Source organism: Hesperophylax consimilis, chromosome 7, assembly GCF_061612785.1.
Source record: "Hesperophylax consimilis isolate HC1 chromosome 7, BYU_Hcon_1.0, whole genome shotgun sequence".
Lineage (NCBI taxonomy): Eukaryota > Metazoa > Arthropoda > Insecta > Trichoptera > Limnephilidae > Hesperophylax > Hesperophylax consimilis.
Window position 1 is genome coordinate 2,174,133 of NC_142842.1, and position 17,424 is coordinate 2,191,556.

Below are 17,424 nucleotides of genomic sequence, written 5' to 3' on the forward strand. Positions count from 1 at the left end.
TGGCTTCTTCACTTACGTCGTTATGATTCCGACTTTATTCTAGGGTTTTGACTCTTCTTAAAGTTGAATAATCTATTTTTAGTGCCCTCTTCTATTGAGGGTTGGCTGCACGGATATACTGATAAATTTTTTTGCTGATTTATTAAAAATATCTTCAAATTATTCCTGTTAAAAACAAGACTGCAGGCCTTTAGCGAATGAATTGACAGATTTGAAAATAAGCAATCAGTACAACACAAATGTATTATGGTTATGTCGGAACACGCGTGTTCATATTTTTTTTATATTTTCGCATTTCGTCATTATATAATAACAGGATGAAAGCAGGTGCATGAACATGTGTTCTAATATATTAGTACCAAGAGCCTGCTATCACCTTTTTACAAGAATTTAGTAAATCAGCAATGCCCATTTTTCGCCGGGTGTTATCATGACAATCTTCATCCTGAAGAATGCATCCTTAAACAACTCAGCGAAACTCCACTACCTACGTACTGTATTAATAATTTCAGTACTGTCTCGTCCATCATTTCACTACCAATTGGATATATTGAAAGTCCACTTCAATTCCCATCAAATGCGACATTAAATTTTTGATCGGATTTTATTATTTAAAATTTTGAACAACGGCCTGGACTCCGCCTAAGCTTACCAATCCACGGAACGTCAAGACTCCAACCATTTTTTTCATTAGTCCGTATTGGAAACTAACCTAAGAAAATATTCTCCGATACACCGTACCTGTGCGCAGTATAGAAACAAATTTCATAATATCGACATTCACAAATATCGAACCGAAGTAATGCATACGATCACAAATCAATGCGAGTATAGAATCTCACGAGGATCTCCTATCCTTATCCTATATTCCTCTTCCCTTTGCCTTCTTATTAGTTTAAAGGCAAAATAAAACTCCAAAACCAAAATTAGCATGACAAACTTTTTTGGTTTAACTTTTGTGAAAGTAAATAATTCACCATTTTTGTTGCTCCTCGTGCTGTGATCAAGAGATTAGACTTTTCTTCCACTAGTCAGGCTATTGCATATAGGTCGCGTACCACTTAAATTAAACCCTTTCAAATGCGAAGAAAATTCGTGATTAGTATCTACAAAGAAGTATGCAATAATACTCTAAGGTGATATATGTACTGGTATTTATTGGGGAGCTGTTTTTAACAAAAGAGGAACACAACTAACGTGCATCACCTTTTATAAGATCTTGCAAGCATTCCATCTCGCATGCACTCATCCACATTAGTACAGATATCACAATCACAAGTACCTACATACCCAAGTTATTAAAAAAATTGTGTGTCGTGTTTTTCGAAGCGCTTCAATTAGTTAAATCATCTGTTAACAGTTCAAGGGAAGATACCGATAGTAATATAATGATGTCGTGCAATATGTTTACTGCATCAATTTACAAGCTCAAATGCCTATCTTGCACTCCCGGCGAGACTACTCAAGAACGAAGGTGTAGCTGAAATGCCTGTCTTGCACCCCAGGTGAGACTATTCGAGGGCGAAGGTGTGGTAGATGCGCTCACCTCGTCGCGCGCCGTTCCTCGCGTATACCTATATTTTTTCACGAATGCCTTGTTTCCGATTCGAAGAAAAACCAAATTAAATCTTTTATATTGGCCAAGTACTTACATTGGGTTAGTTTTTTGGCAGTAATAGATGCACGACATACCTGAAACAAGAGAAAATATCACAATTAGTACCAAAAATAGTAACATACTAGCGCAGCCCGTGAAAAATCACAGAATATTATGATTGTTTAATTTACTTGTCAAGATTAACCCTTAGGAATTCAAATTTCAAATATGGAATCAAAATAATTTTGTGGTAAAAAATGTTACGTTAGGTAGGTACTTTATAAATTTTCGGAATTTTTACACAATCAACTTACATGACACATTAATTCTAAGCAAGTCCGAGTTCATTGAAACATAGTTACAATCACTTACAGACATACATCTTTTTAGACACTTTTCGTTTGAGATCAAATTAAATCAACGTCAGATATAAACGAAAACAAACAATGATGCGGGCAAATTATTGATGAAGGAACATTATACATGGTTTTCGGAAACCTTAGTAATAATATTTGGATAATTTATACAGCGCCGTTTTCGTGAAAAATCACCTCAAGCGCGCGGTAAATTGGTGGTACAAGCGGTAAACTTGTGAATCACTCAGAGAACAAAAAAAATTGTTTTCGACGTTTTTATTTTTTTTTCGGCAAATAAAGACTAAAAACTTCTACAGCTGTTATTAATTTTTTATTTTGATTTTATTTTCAAACATGACATAAAACCTCCAACTTCGAACTTGATATATTCGAAAACGAAAGCAAAAATAAAAACATGTTATACTACAAAATCGACTCCAAATGTAACGTTGGTACATTTTACGAATAATAATACTACGAATTTATAATACCGACACCGTTTATAACAAAAGTTTAAATTTTTTAAATTATCGAAGAAAGCAAACACTTTGTGGCTTGACATTATACAAAATGAAACAAACACTTAGTTTTAAACCACTTTAATTTCGAGTTATATTAGTCGACCGGCAATTAAAATAATTAATAATTTAAATTTTAATAATAATTTTAATAATTAATAATTTTAATTTTTTTTTAATTTTTTATTTGTTTTTGTATTACTGAAAATTAAACGTATTTTATGGACGCCCGGTATCGGATTACAGTGCAGTAAATTGATCGCTTTACAAAACCTTGACATTTACATCGATCTACGGGTCAAATTTAATCCAGAAATCTCCTCGTGACCAGCTTCCTTGCTCCCTGTTCCTTCTGTGTGTGTTAAAATGTCGATCCAATGCATGATTCGCGTTTTGGAATTACATTTGTCGATTTATAACATTGTCAATACGTACGTAAAAAAACTCACCAGAAAATACTTTATTCAAGATAAGTACCCCACTTAGCACTGTAGACTGAAAGTATTAATTATTCAAAACAAGCACAAATTTTTATTTTTTCTTTTATTTATTTAATATTATTATTTTTTTTTAAATTTTTATTGAAACATTTAAACAAGGTTACAATATTATAACAATATAAACACCAATATTTCAATCACTCTCCTAATAAAGCAGCTGCTTGTGTTTAGGAGAGGACAACAAAATATTTTTACATTTGTTTAAATTAAACAATAAATATTAGTAATTTAACAAAAAATAACAATAAAAGTAGTAAAAATATTGGTTAGTTAATAAATGATTCAAAGAATTGAAAAGGCAAAAACATATTTCTAAACAATAAGTAAAGTTATGAGGTGGTACAAGAGTATTTTAATTTAATTTTTTTTTAATATTTTTCGTAGTTTTCTTCCGATCGTATATCAAGGGGTAATTTACAATTACATACATGTTATTACATTACGTTAAGTTTGTTTAATACATTACAGTACATCGTGATACACCTTTTTTTAGAGCAAATGCTCGTGTTAAAAAGGCGGAGAAACACGTGTAAATAATAATTTAACATATTTTTTCAGAGAGTGTAAAGATCATGAAAATATTAATTTTTATTTTTTACATTCAATATATACATAAAGCAAAATTATATCAAATAGAAAGAGAAAATGATGTAAAAGAAAGAAAGAGATAAGAACAAGAAATAAGGGAAAAGGATTTCAATATAATAATAATTGAGAGATTATATTGTATTTTTAAGTATAAACGATTTTAATATGTTATTGATATAGTGTTTTTATTGAGCTTTTGAATTTTTTATAATTCGTTTCCAATCTTAAGTTAAGAGGTAATTGGTTAAACCATTTGACACCAAAATATTTATAAAATTGTTGGGCTGTGGTGGTGTTACAGCGCGGGATAGTTATAGAGCCAAGAATACTTTGTCTATTGCTGTTCGAAAAAGTTATTAAGTTGTCGTTGTTGAAACATTCTTTAGGTATGTATTTGAAAAAGAGTTATTTTTTTATAAATATTATGAAGTGAAGGGACTTTAAATTCTTGAAATAATCTAATTGTGGGGTAATCATACGGTTTTTTCAAAATTATTTTTATTAATATTCTTTGGATGATTTCTAAAGGTAAGAGAGAAGTTTTGAATGCTCCACCCCAACCAATAATTCCATATTGTAATATAGATTGAATTAGTGAAAAATAGATGGTTCTTAATAATTTAAAATTTAATATATTTCGTATTCTTAGAAAAATGTACAATAATTTTCTTAACCTTTCTACTATTGCATTGATTTGTAATTTCCACTTTATGTTACTATCTATAATTACAACTAGATATTTTACATTAGTTTTAACAGTAAGTACAGAGCAGTCAGGTTTACATAAATTTGAAATTCTATTACAATTATATGAGTGTATACTTATCTTTAAATTATCAGGGAATGAATTTTTATTAATGGTGAAAGGTATTATAAAAGTTCTTTCAGTATTAAGTGTTAACAAATTTTTATCGAACCATTTTTTTAGTATGTTTATGTCTAACTCTGCTGTTTTTTGGGTTTCATTCCAAGTTAATCCCTCAGTTAAAATTGCTGTGTCGTCAGCGTATGAGATAAGTTTAGACATAATTGAGAGTTTAAAAATATCGTTCACATAAATGATGAAAAGAATTGGACCTAGAACAGTTCCCTGCGGGATGCCAAAATTTGTGGTCTGCGAATCACTCAGAGAGCCATTTAACTTTACAAATTGCTCTCTATTAAATAGGTAATTTTCGATCCACGTTAAAGCATTGTTAGTTATACCAATTTTCGCTAGTTTCGAGATAAGATTAGAGTGTGATATACTATCAAATGCTTTTCTTAAGTCGACAAATGTTTCAATGCATTTTTTTTATTATCTAAAGATTTATATATTTCAGATGTTAAGTCAACGATAGCATCTTGAATGCTCATATTTTCTCTAAAACCATATTGATGTGCATTTAAAATATTATTTTCTTTTACAAATTAATGAATATTATTTACTAAAATATACCTAATTTCTATTCCAACAACTAATTATTTTTTATCTTCGAGTATTTCTCTCAAATATGATGTTACTAAAATATAAGTAGGTATCTATTTTCATCATCAATATATAATTGTTTTTACGTTATGTTACTGTAATGCACCTAAATACGTATCCCGATTATTAATTGTTTTATGTTTATCAAAAATATACATAATTTCTGTTACGATTACTAATAGTTTTTATGTTCGATCATTTGTCTCCACCAAAAATATACATAATTTCTTTTACGATTACTAATAGTTTTTATGTTCGATCATTTGTCTCCACCAAAAATATACATAATTTCTGTTATAATTACTAATTGTTTTTATGTTCGATTATTTGTCATCATAAAAATATACAAATTTCTATTACGATTACTAATTGTTTTTTTTGTTCGATTATTTGTCATCATCAAAAATATACCTAATTTCTTTAAATGATAGCTTATTTTTTTAAAGTTCGGGTATTTTTACTCAACACGCATGACGTATGCTCGCTCAACTCAAACTAAAATGTACCTCTTTTGGATTACTAATTGATTTACGGAGTGTTCAGCATTGATGCTATAGACGTTATATAAAACGTTAATAAAACATACATAATTTCGATCTTGACTACCTACTAACAATTGTTTTAACATTTTCCTCAATGTAGCACACTTTTAATTAATTCCTTTGATTAACATTTAAAATGACGATCTCATTAAAATAAAACAAGTATAATGTTCAATGGCGTCTAAATATTATTGAAAAATAACAGATTTATTTCTTACACAATCAATGACAAACTATTATGCACCAATGCATTTTTCGATCAATATAAAAATCAGTTTTGTGAATAAGTACTGTAAAACCACGATTATTTTCCTGTTTACAGTTGATGTTGGCTTCATGAGAATACGTTTTTTTGACTAGGACGGCTCCTATATGGAACGACCTACCGACATCTGTTTTTCCTCCTTCATTTATTATTTAGGATTATCTGGGCCTCTTCAAGACCCGCATTAATAAATCCCTTCTTACACTGCCCAAACGGGTGGCGACATAGCTCCCCTGCTTTTAGACTGTGCAGACAGGGGTGTTATTGTGAGGTGTCACACAAAAAAATACATTTGGACATTAAAACCTTATTTTGTTTAAGAACTCTCATTTTTGTCCATTTAATTCCCATTATACTATGTTATTTTTGATTTACACGTAAAAGATAATATAGTGAGAATATTGCGAAGATGATCGGAAGTGAATTGCAAACTTGTTAACGTAAGTGCTGTATCGGATTATAGATGGCACCACTTCTGTTGGCATGCAGAGCGAATGTGTACGGCAGACATTCGGATAATAATACTATCAGATTAAAGAGATAACACCTGCTGACTTTGTTATTAAGTCTGCTTCCTTAATTCTTAACTTTAATGACTACGATTAAATTGTAATGTATATAAATTTGCAAACATGTAATTATTATTTCCCGGGAATGAGATTCCATCTTTATGAACGTGCACCGAATTAAAATGAACATTGTTCGATTATCAAGAAATTTCTTAATATAATGCAAGTAGTAAATATAATACATACTCGTTTCTTTTGTATAATGCATATAAAATGATCAAGGTTGACCTTTATAGTTCCATAAGTGATAAAATATCAACAAACTTGAAATTTTTAAATGTTGTGTCTTATGATCATACAAATTGCCTGGAGCCAATAAGATCATTTAACCCCCCATGGTTGGGAAGTCCTGTGAAGCAAAAGGAAAACAAAAAGGAAGGATAAGGCTCCGTTGCAGGCATTCACAAAAAAGAAGCAGACTGAAAGAGATATATGTAAATAAAAATGTTAGAGCGCACTAATATTAAAAAAATCGATAATAAGTAAGCGCAATTCGTGAAAATATTTGATAAAACATGACTCGTTGAAATATAGCAAAGATCTCTCGCAGAATGCCCATGTTGTATTAAATATACACTGTGAATTTTTTCATACCTATAAAATGTTAAATGGCAAAAGAAAATGCTTAGCGACTATTTTTTTTCTCGAGGGAATTTCATATAATTACCGTTTCGGCTCTACAAATGAGTAAATACTATTTTCAAAATAAGATATTTTTATATGAAACTTTAAGAATTCAAGAGATATATGTTGTGAATCAGTAGAAATTTGAAATGCTGGGGCTTAATAAAATCTAAAAATTATTCAAAAATGTTTGCCTATCAAAGTCTGAAATCAAAACATAATGAACAATAAATCACAATAAGTTAAATCATCGTTTGCTAAGACACGTACTTAATTGTCTACCCGCATAAGCGTCAGGGGAAAAATCTTAATATATTTTGTAAAACGAATATGTTGAAAAAAAAAAAAAAATTTTGTTTTGTTTTTTTTAAATTTATTTCTATATAATATTTACAGTGTTCACATAATTATTTATATTTGTACATGATATATTTCAAACTTATCACTATAATATGTTGTGTGTAAGGTAGGTTTGAGAAGGTGAAACTGTATGTGAGTAATATTGTATGTTTCGTGAACACCTCACTAGTAGAACCTGTGCTGAGGTGTTTACGTGGTTATGTATAGGTGTGACATTATTTATGTGTTGTAGAAGAAAGTTTTTATTTTTTATAAGTTTTAATTTTATTTATTTTTTTTGGTTTTTGTAAATTGAATACCTATTCATAAAATTTTAATGGTTTTTGTAAATTGAATATTCATAATAAATATGAAAAAAAAAATATTAATATATATTAACATATATGTAAGTGCATATATTTGTAATGTAAATGTGAGTATGGTTGGTAAAATCTCGAAAAAATATTATTAATAATATTAGAATACATGAATAAAAAATAATACTATACATGTATAGAATAGTTATACAGACCAAAGTCCTATTAAATTATTTTGCTACTTTTCTGTAAACAGTGGACCTCGCGCCCAATTAAGTTTGTAATTTTCTCTCATATAAAAAATAAAAACCAATTTTTTTCTCCGAAATCACAAGATTTGTAAGTAGATACTTAATTACCTACATATTTTATTTAACTTTTATTTCAAATAAGGAATTATATAATTTGTACAAAAACACTTCGCTATCCCAAAGACAATAATAATCGTTTTTTTTCAAACTTTCGTCGGGCCGAAACAGACCAAACGATTAGTCATAATAGACCCGATATAGTTTTACATGACAAAATTTAAAAAAAATAACTTATAATATCATTGATGTCGCTATTACTAATTCCTAATATATTCAAAAATCTGTTAGTGAAAAATAAGAAAATAGACAGATTTAGGAAATGAGATAAAAAGAATTTGGCATTCTCAGAGTATATAAATATTACCATTTTTTATTTCGGCTACTGGCATTATACATAGCTCTCTCATTAAAAAATTTGGCGTATTAGATCTATCAAAAAAACTATATATAGAAATGCAAAAATCATTCATTTTAAATACATGTAGGATTACGAAAGATTTTTTAAATATTTATGTTGCGGGATCAGTAGGATTTATAGGCCCTGTTAGAAGTTCTACCGAGCCGAACCCTCTGATATGAAAATATCTGGAGTCGGTGAATTATTTTCCCATTTGATCTCTGGTGAGTTTACGTGTTGCTCTTGTATTGTTTTGTATTTATTTTGCTTATAAAATGCACTTGCGTAATTTGGATTAACTAGATGATCATTTGTGGAAAAGTGTGTGGAAGGGTTTATTTTTTCCTATGGGGAAGATTTAACCCGGACATAAAGTTGGAAAAAAAAATGGGTGTGTCAAGCCTACGCAAGACAGAAGTGAAACTTCTAATATTCTTCTCTCTCTCTCTTTTCATTTCATTCTCTCTTTTTTTCTGTCTATTGACATATTTATAAGTAGCATGTGATAAAAAAAATTAAAAGTTATAAAAAAAGAAAAAAAAATTAGTTAAAGCGGGGATCGAACCTCGGTTCTTCACGACCACAGTCGTGCGCTCTGCCTCTAGACCGCGAAGCTGAGTTCGGAGAGTGACCTAAACTAGGTATATAATATTAGCTAGGCTCCTATAGCGAAATGATCCCGTTTTTTCGTCACGGTCATGAGTCGGTTTTACTCCGGTCCTCGAAATTGCATGACGCGCGTAAAGAAGTTTCACTTCAAAAAATTCCTGCAAAGTTATGGATGTAATTACGATCTTTTTCAAGCGCGTATGTAATGATTATTTTTATCAACGTCGCATACACCTTGCTAATGTTTTCAGTATTATTAGGGCTTTTTTATACTAATTTTCATATATTTATTGGCAGGTAGAGTAGAAATTAATATTGTTTAGCGTTTGCCAACGACCATACCATGTTGAACACACCGGTTCTCGTCCGATCACCGAAGTTAAGCAACATTGGGCGCGGTCAGTACTTGGATGGGTGACCGCTTGGGAACACCGCGTGCCGTTGGCCCATTTTTTATGGTAATTTCATGTTTTTTTTTATTTTTTTATCTTTACTATCATTAATAATATCATAAAATTCTTTAACTTTTCAAGTATGCTACAGGCCTAAAATATTACTTAGTGGATTGATATTATGGTCAACCATTGAAAAAAAAAATTCCTTCAAAATTATGGATGTAATTACGATCTTTTTCAAGCGCGTATGTAATGATTATTTTTATCAACGTCGCACACACCTTGCTAATGTTTTCAGTATTATTAGGGCTTTTTTATACTAATTTTCATATATTTATTGGCAGGTAGAATAGAAATTAATATTGTTTAGCGTTTGCCAACGACCATACCATGTTGAACACATCGGTTCTCGTCCGATCACCAAAGTTAAGCAACATTGGGCGCGGTCAGTACTTGGATGGGTGACCGCTTGGGAACACCGCGTGCCGTTGGCCCATTTTTTATGGTAATTTTATGTTTTTTTTATTTTTTTATCGTTAACATCATAAACAATCTTATATCATTCTTTAACTTTTCAAGTATGCTACAGGCCTAAAATATTACTTAGTGGATTGATATTATGGTCAACCATTGAAAAAAAAAAAGGCGTTAAAAACAAAAAACATTAAAAGATTCTGCCGATAGATGTCACCCCCGTAATCAATATAATTAAATAGATTAAAAAATATATATTTATATTCTGCCGATAGATGTCACCCCCATAAACTATATAATTTAAAATTAAAAAATATTCTGCCGATAGATGTCACCCCAGTACAAAATATAATTTAAATGACGAAAAAAATAATATGAAAAATAAATAATGTTTAAAATTACAATGGATTAAAAATTTAAAAATTTCAAAGAACAATGACTACAAACAATGAGTTATAAAATTAACATTCAACCAAAAAAAAAAATTAATATGCGATGGCCGAGAATCGAACTCGGATCAACTGCTTGGAATGCAACTACGCTGACCATTACACCACAAACGCCAGTTGTCGAGATTACCTAAAAAACATTTATATCTTACTTCAAAACTTTCACTAGATCAAATGAACTTTAATCGGTCCCGCATTTTCGTTTCGGTCATGAGTTGGTTTTACTCCGGTTCTCGAAATTGCATGACGCGGCTAAAGAAGTTTCACTTCAATAAATAATTTATAAAAAAATATACAGTAAAACATGTGCGGAAACTTTGACTAGCCAACTAGGAATGGATCCTATTTTAGGCCATTGTAAGATAAACCAAAAATCATATTTATGTAATATTACTTTTAAGAACTGTTTTTTTTAAAGTATCTGTTTTACTTGATCGCGCCATGTCTTCCTCGGGCGGCCTCGACGTCTTCCACCATTCACTTCCACATTATACAATCTCCTTACACCCCTTTATTCGGTCGTTAGAATTTGAATAGAACCTTCACAGAACTTGAAATTTGATGAATTGTTCTAAATCTGTGAAACAACCCGTAAGTATTTGTTTTACTTGATCGCGCTATGTTTTCCTTCGGCGTCCCCGACTTTTCCTACCATTCACTCTTGATTTACCGGATTTTACTGTTATAAAACATTTTATCGATTTAAATTATACTCGTATGTACACATATAAGTGCGAGGAAATTTACATAGATTTATCTAAAAATAATATTACATACATAGTAAAAAGTGAAAGAGATCGTCCTTTTCGGACTCCAACCGAACTTCGAGTGACGTCATGAGCTTGCGAGCGGTATGAGCCAACCCTTTTTATATACATTTTCTACAAACCTTGTCTGAAGGTACCATGACATTGAACAAATTCGAATAAGAATGTACAAATAAACTCGACGATTTCACATTTGAAAAATAATATTTACTGAACAATTAAAACGGCCACCATATCGAAACGGAAACGGAACGTAAAAACACATTTACAGACAGATGAAATGCAAAACGGTCGAGTTAAAACATGACTTCGCTACGCTTAGTTAATTAAATGAGCATTTCTATTGTTTTTTTTTTTTCATTCTATCTTCTTGTACTTGCAATCTCAGTTGCATCACTTCAGCTACATTTGTTCCTACTTTATAATTACATTATTTTAGTACAGATATTATAATTCAGATATTGTCTTATGTCATTGTATACTTATGATTTCATGGATCACTTTGGAGAAAAACCCAGACAAGCTAATAATTGAGAGAAGATGAATATTTTAATGCCTTCAACGAACCTAGGTATATCATAAAAATTAAGGATACAAGTTTATGAAATGCTACGGTACGTGAGGCTTACCTGGTATATTTCCTGTCTACGAAGGCAGGGTGGGTTATTTAAAACTCAGTACCTACACCGTATTCTGTTTTTAGATACGTCTGGGTGCGATAAATATAAAGCAGGATGTGCCCACCGTAAATGTCACGAAAAGGTTGAATTCACTTCCTCGTCCATGGAGAGAAGTCTTTAAGGTTTCAGGTTGTAGGGCTGTAATGCTGTAAGGCCATAAGGCTATAGGGCTGGAAGGCTGTATGAAAAGGTCAAGGGACGTCGGGGCGAAGGAGGGATTCCGACAACAATAGGGACCATAATTTATAGCGCAGGCAACATTTCTCATTCGGGACGTGTTGGTTTTCTACTCGGATAGTCCTGTGAATAGTTTGAATATGACGATAGTGTGAATTTAGAAATGCGAAGAGAAAATCGATCTTTTTGAAGAAATTTGCTACTTGTCGTTTCGAATGTAAATGTTTGATATTAACATAAAAATTATTAATTATCACGAAATAATCAGTGTGAATTATTACCATATTTTATGTTCCATACATTGTAATTGCTGTGACTGACAGTTGAAATCAGAAACTAGCCGGACTCAAACAGGTAGAAATCAGAGAACATACTATTTATCGATTATCGTGCACAATATTATTTCGTATGTTTTCTCTCCTACAGTGGCTAGAAACATTTATCTTACATATACTAACTAATGCAATCCTCTAAAAAATCACCCATTTTTAATAGTATTTAAAAAGTAATAAAATAAAATTTTAAATATCCACGGCCGAGAATCGAACCCCGATAAACTATTCGAAAGGCAACTATGCCGACCATAAATTACACCACTAACTTTTTTGAGAACTGCGGCATAAACACATTATCCTGAAAAAAACAGGTACAAACTTGCGAAAATTATGTTTATGGTAAAAAGTGAAGACTTCTGAAAGGTATGATAAATATGGCAAAGATATGTTATTTCTAAGAATGTGTTTTATAGCAATAACTTATAATTCATTTACTTACATGTATCTGAGATATATTATGTGTTTGGATATCTTGTAGGTATGCTACTCTTAATGAACATACTAGGTGTTTGGGCAATTCGATTTCAAAACGTACACAGTTTTCACTCTCGTGTAAAATTGTGTTGGAGATATAATCGATTGCCATTAATGTGACGAGTTTGTTGTGTTATTCTGGAAAACACATTTTGATTGCAAATTGATGAAACATACAATAATTATCACAGCATTATCATTACCTGGAAACGCACTCGTATCAATGCGAGTTAAATTAACAACTGAAGGCAGTGTTAGATTAATGTTAATTGTAGTTTGGGAAGGTTAAGAGTTACACATGGTAAAATTTTCCTGTTCGATTAATTGAAATGAATAGGTCAGATCTCCAACTAAATACAACGATTTTTTTTTAATTTTATTAAAACGACGTTACCATCTCAATTTAAGGTCATGTGTAATCATTAAAGTAGGCTTCGTAATTAAAATTCCATTTAAGTTACATTTTATGGAGGTGCGTAATAGGTTTTTGATTTGCAAATAGGTACTTGAGAGGAGAATTTTCTTGGAAATGGCCTGGAAAGAATGCAAAAAAATCTATTGAGCAATCACCTCATTTATTTGAATTTATATTTAATGAATGATACAATCATTGGGCTGAGAACTCTTGAATGTATATTTTTTATAATAATACCTGAATAAAAATATGAAAAATGAAAGGCAGGAGATCAGCAAGGAAGGAAGTTAGCCAATTGATAAAGAGGCTTCCTTGTAAATAGCCTGGTTGCATTACTCCTAGTATTTTTTTTCCAAGAAGAGCGGCCCGTGTAACCAAAATTAACGTATATTAACAATTTATCTGTTCTGATGATGAACAGTATATTGCACACTGAAAGTCTCTTCTTCTTTATGTGCCGTATCAGGTCCCCCCGACGTTGGCGATCACTCTTGAAAATGTCTCTTTGTCTTGCGCTGCCCGGAATAGCTCCTCCACATTTCTAATGCCGGTCCACTCTCGTATATTTCGCAGCCAAGACATTTGTCTCCTACCAGGCCCTCTGCGACCCTCTATCTTGCCTTTCAATATTAACTGGAGCAAGTGATACTTCTCCCCTCGAAGTACATGACCCAGATATGAAATTTTCCTGATTTTTATTAATCTAAGCAGTTCTCTCTCTGCTCTAGCCCGCCTGAGAATTAATAAATTAATAAATAAAAGATAAAAGAATTAATAAATTAAATAAATAAAGTCTCTAAAAAAATTAAATAAAGAATAGCTCAGTTTAACAGCTTTTATTATAATTATTGACAGAAACATCGCCTTTTTTATTTAAAAAAAGGTTAAATTGTTCACTAAAATCACTGAATCCTGAAAGTTAACTTTTTTATTTTTTATTTTATTTCTCCGTAAATTTTTTTGCAACGTAATAAGATTGAATTATATTATAATACATAAGCTCTCTTGATAAAGAACTTACATATTACAACTACTTTTGTATAATATTGTATAAAGTTATGTTATAGCAAAGTTCAAAGCAAAAAGTAAAGTTTTAAAGTGAAAGATTACAGAACGAAGTTAATAGAAAAGTTAGACATGCAGATTCGGCAGGATAAAATAAATAATAATAATTAATTTCCAATGTGAATTTCCAGCATAAAATAAGTAGAAAATTAAAATCATTTTACATGACAATAGAGAGAGAGAAGACAACATACGTAAGAAGAGATAGGATAATTTTATAAGACAATATTTAAAAGTAATGTTTGTGTAATTTAGTTAATCGTCAAATTTAATTTAATTTTTGGGTTTTGCCGCAAGTTGATTTTCGGAGTAAATTGGTTTTACCGAAAATATGAATAAATCACCTTAAAAATAGGCCGAAGATATAGAATAGACGAAAAAATTATTATTATTAAATCACCTTAAGCATTGTACAAATAAAAAATAGGCAGGGGTAAATAAAACCATATAAAGTCGTCTCAGCTTGATAATGGCATGAATTTAAATTGGAAAAATTTTAAGTCGTTATAGAAAATTTATTCTAAAACAAAAATTAAATAAAAAAATATAATTATAGTAATTTTTTTCAACAACACAAAAACAGTAAAAATACGATATTAATAATTTTTTTTTACTTGTACTACCAAAATTGTGAGGCAAAATGGTAAGGAATGCTTTCGGAAATGTTATTAGAATATTCATAATATAAGACGCCCTTGATAACAGAATTTAGCTTTTTATTAATACCTTTGCCCGAGGCGGAAATTGTATTCAAATAAACACGAATACGATTACATTCGAGCTCCAACTTAAAGTGTGAACCGCAATTATTAATTCATTCATTAATCAAATGTTGTTTATCCTTACCAACGACTAGACAAACAAAGAATGAGCCGGCTGGGCGAGAAAATATAGTATTATGTAGAATGCATTGAAACCATAATAAACAGTCCACAGTGGAGTGCTGGTACCTTCTCTGATGTATGGCAGTGAGGCTTGGAGCTGTCAGAGGAAGGACGAAAATAGACTCCTGTAGATACTTGTAGGGACCTTGGTCCCTGATGATCCTGTATGATCCTGAATGAACCATGTATGATCGTGTGAGACATGTGGATATTCGCAAAGAATGCAAGGCTGATGTAAACGTACCTAATGAATGAAAATTAAAAAAGGGACGCTTATATGGTTTGGTATGTAGGACAAATGAACGAATAAATTAATGAGTGTAAGGTGAATATATGACGCGAATGTGAATGAACTAATATATGAGTCAGGTCATGCCATGATTCAGAATAACAGAAGGGTTAATAATACTATTTAATGGTAAGTTTTTAGATTCTCACGGCCAAAAGCATTTTTATTCACAACAAACGAAGACAGAGTTGAACAAGACTCAAAAGGCTGTGCTTTCCTGCCTTTCGTTCACAATGTGACAGACAGAATTGCCAGGCTGTTGAGAAAAGAAAACATCAAAACTGTCTTCGGAACCACCACCAAAATCCAAGACCTACTGAGGTCTGCAAAGACTAAGTTTCCTCTGGAAGCAGATGGAGTGTGCAAACTCAGCTGCTCTGGTTGTGACAAGGTTTATATAGGCCAGACAGAGCGGACGATTTCCAAAAGGATAGCAGAACATTTTCGTGCTTGTAAACTTGGCCACCCTGATAAATCGGCAATCGCCGAACACTTAATTGAAACCGGCCATTACTTTGGATCTGCTCCTGAGGTCCTGGGAAGACCCAAAACTTATAGATCACGCCTGATTATGGAGGCAATTGAAATCTACAAAAATCCATTTAATATCAATAGAGACGACGGAGCTAAGCTCAACAGCTCTTGGTATCCGGTAATTGACGGCTACACCAAAGCTAAACGCAAATAACATGTCTAAGTATACTCCAATACCATATAATAATACAAAATAAAACCATTGTATTTATACCTTGATACTGGGTACATCTACTTTAACCGCTGTCAATCGGTTTTCTAATTCTAGAATTCGCCACAAGATGTCGCCACTTCCGTTGGCATTTCGCACTTGGACGGGCCCAGGCCACAAACAAATAAGCACAAACTCGACAACCAAAATTTACACATCTTCGGATTTACCGGATCTGCCCTGATGATGGACACTGCAACGCTGTCCGAAACGTCGGCTAAAGAAGGAGTTAGCGCAACACGGCATAACACCCCAAAAACAAACAATAAAAATGCGTTAATGGTGTATATCAGTTGTGTAAAATTTAAAACACGTTTATCAGTAAGGGGGTAAGCATATATTATATCATACGACTTCTTTATATATGACTTCATAACAAGACAAGACATGGATAAGACTCAGGGAAGGTGAAGTTTAAAAGGTCAAAGACAACTTATTCTAAGCTTAAAAGTTCATGTGACCCAAAAAGACACTTTGAAAAGTTAGGCATGTTTTTAAAATAATGTGTTTTAGTCGAGCAAAATACAAAAATAGGAGTTATTCTAACAAAATAGTACTTACCAATATTGGTAACAGGTATACTGAGTAAAGATATCGTAACCAGAGTTGACACGAACAAAGTATCCAAACAGATTAATTGTTTCAAATTTGTCGTGTGATTTATAAAAGAAAAATTGTCAATGAAAAATTTAAAAAAGTTCATTAAAAATATTATGTGATTACAAAAATGATTTGCTTTGAATTTTAAAAATTCTACCTAGTAATATAAAATTATAAAAGAAAATTATTTTTATTTTCAAAATTAGGAATGATGCGTCAAAAAATCAAAATACTTTTTAAATTTTGAACAAAGTGTACAGGTTAATTTAAAAAAAAAACCTTGCTTGTGCAGTGGTGAACTGGATTGATTAATAAATATTAAATTTAATAATTCGGATTGAATCTTCCTACCAAGGTAGTGGAGTCGGAAACTCTAACAACCTCGCCAAATTCCGACTGGGTGGGATCGGCATTTATTTCGTATATTAGCTGCTGTAATGTCATCCAATTACAGAGAAATGCGTATATGTCCGTGTGTTTGCATGTGATTGCCAACAAAGTTGAAAAAGGTTGATAGAATGAATTGTCATCGGCAACGAATCTATTTGCCGAGTTTCATCTCGATCGGATGTCGCGAAGCGGGTTAATTTGCATTCATTTATTAGCGAAAAAAGCGAAATTCAACTTAATGTATTTAAAAAAGGATATTTTCGGATTTCTGCTGCCTTGCATTTT

At 31.5% G+C, this 17,424-nt stretch overlaps 1 protein-coding gene and 2 non-coding genes across 4 annotated transcripts in view; 2 read left to right on the top strand and 1 right to left on the bottom strand.

The window, feature by feature from the left end:
• Positions 1–17,424, bottom strand: part of tfc (Brevican core protein triforce) — a 317,295-nt gene that overhangs the window by 141,287 nt on the left and 158,584 nt on the right. The gene's annotated exons all lie outside the window — the stretch shown is intronic.
• LOC149422140 (5S ribosomal RNA) lies at positions 9,329–9,447 on the top strand. Its single transcript, XR_016302451.1, has one exon. It is a non-coding gene; the product is annotated as a 5S ribosomal RNA (ribosomal RNA).
• On the top strand, positions 9,771–9,889 carry LOC149422141 (5S ribosomal RNA). The gene has a single exon (XR_016302479.1). It is a non-coding gene; the product is annotated as a 5S ribosomal RNA (ribosomal RNA).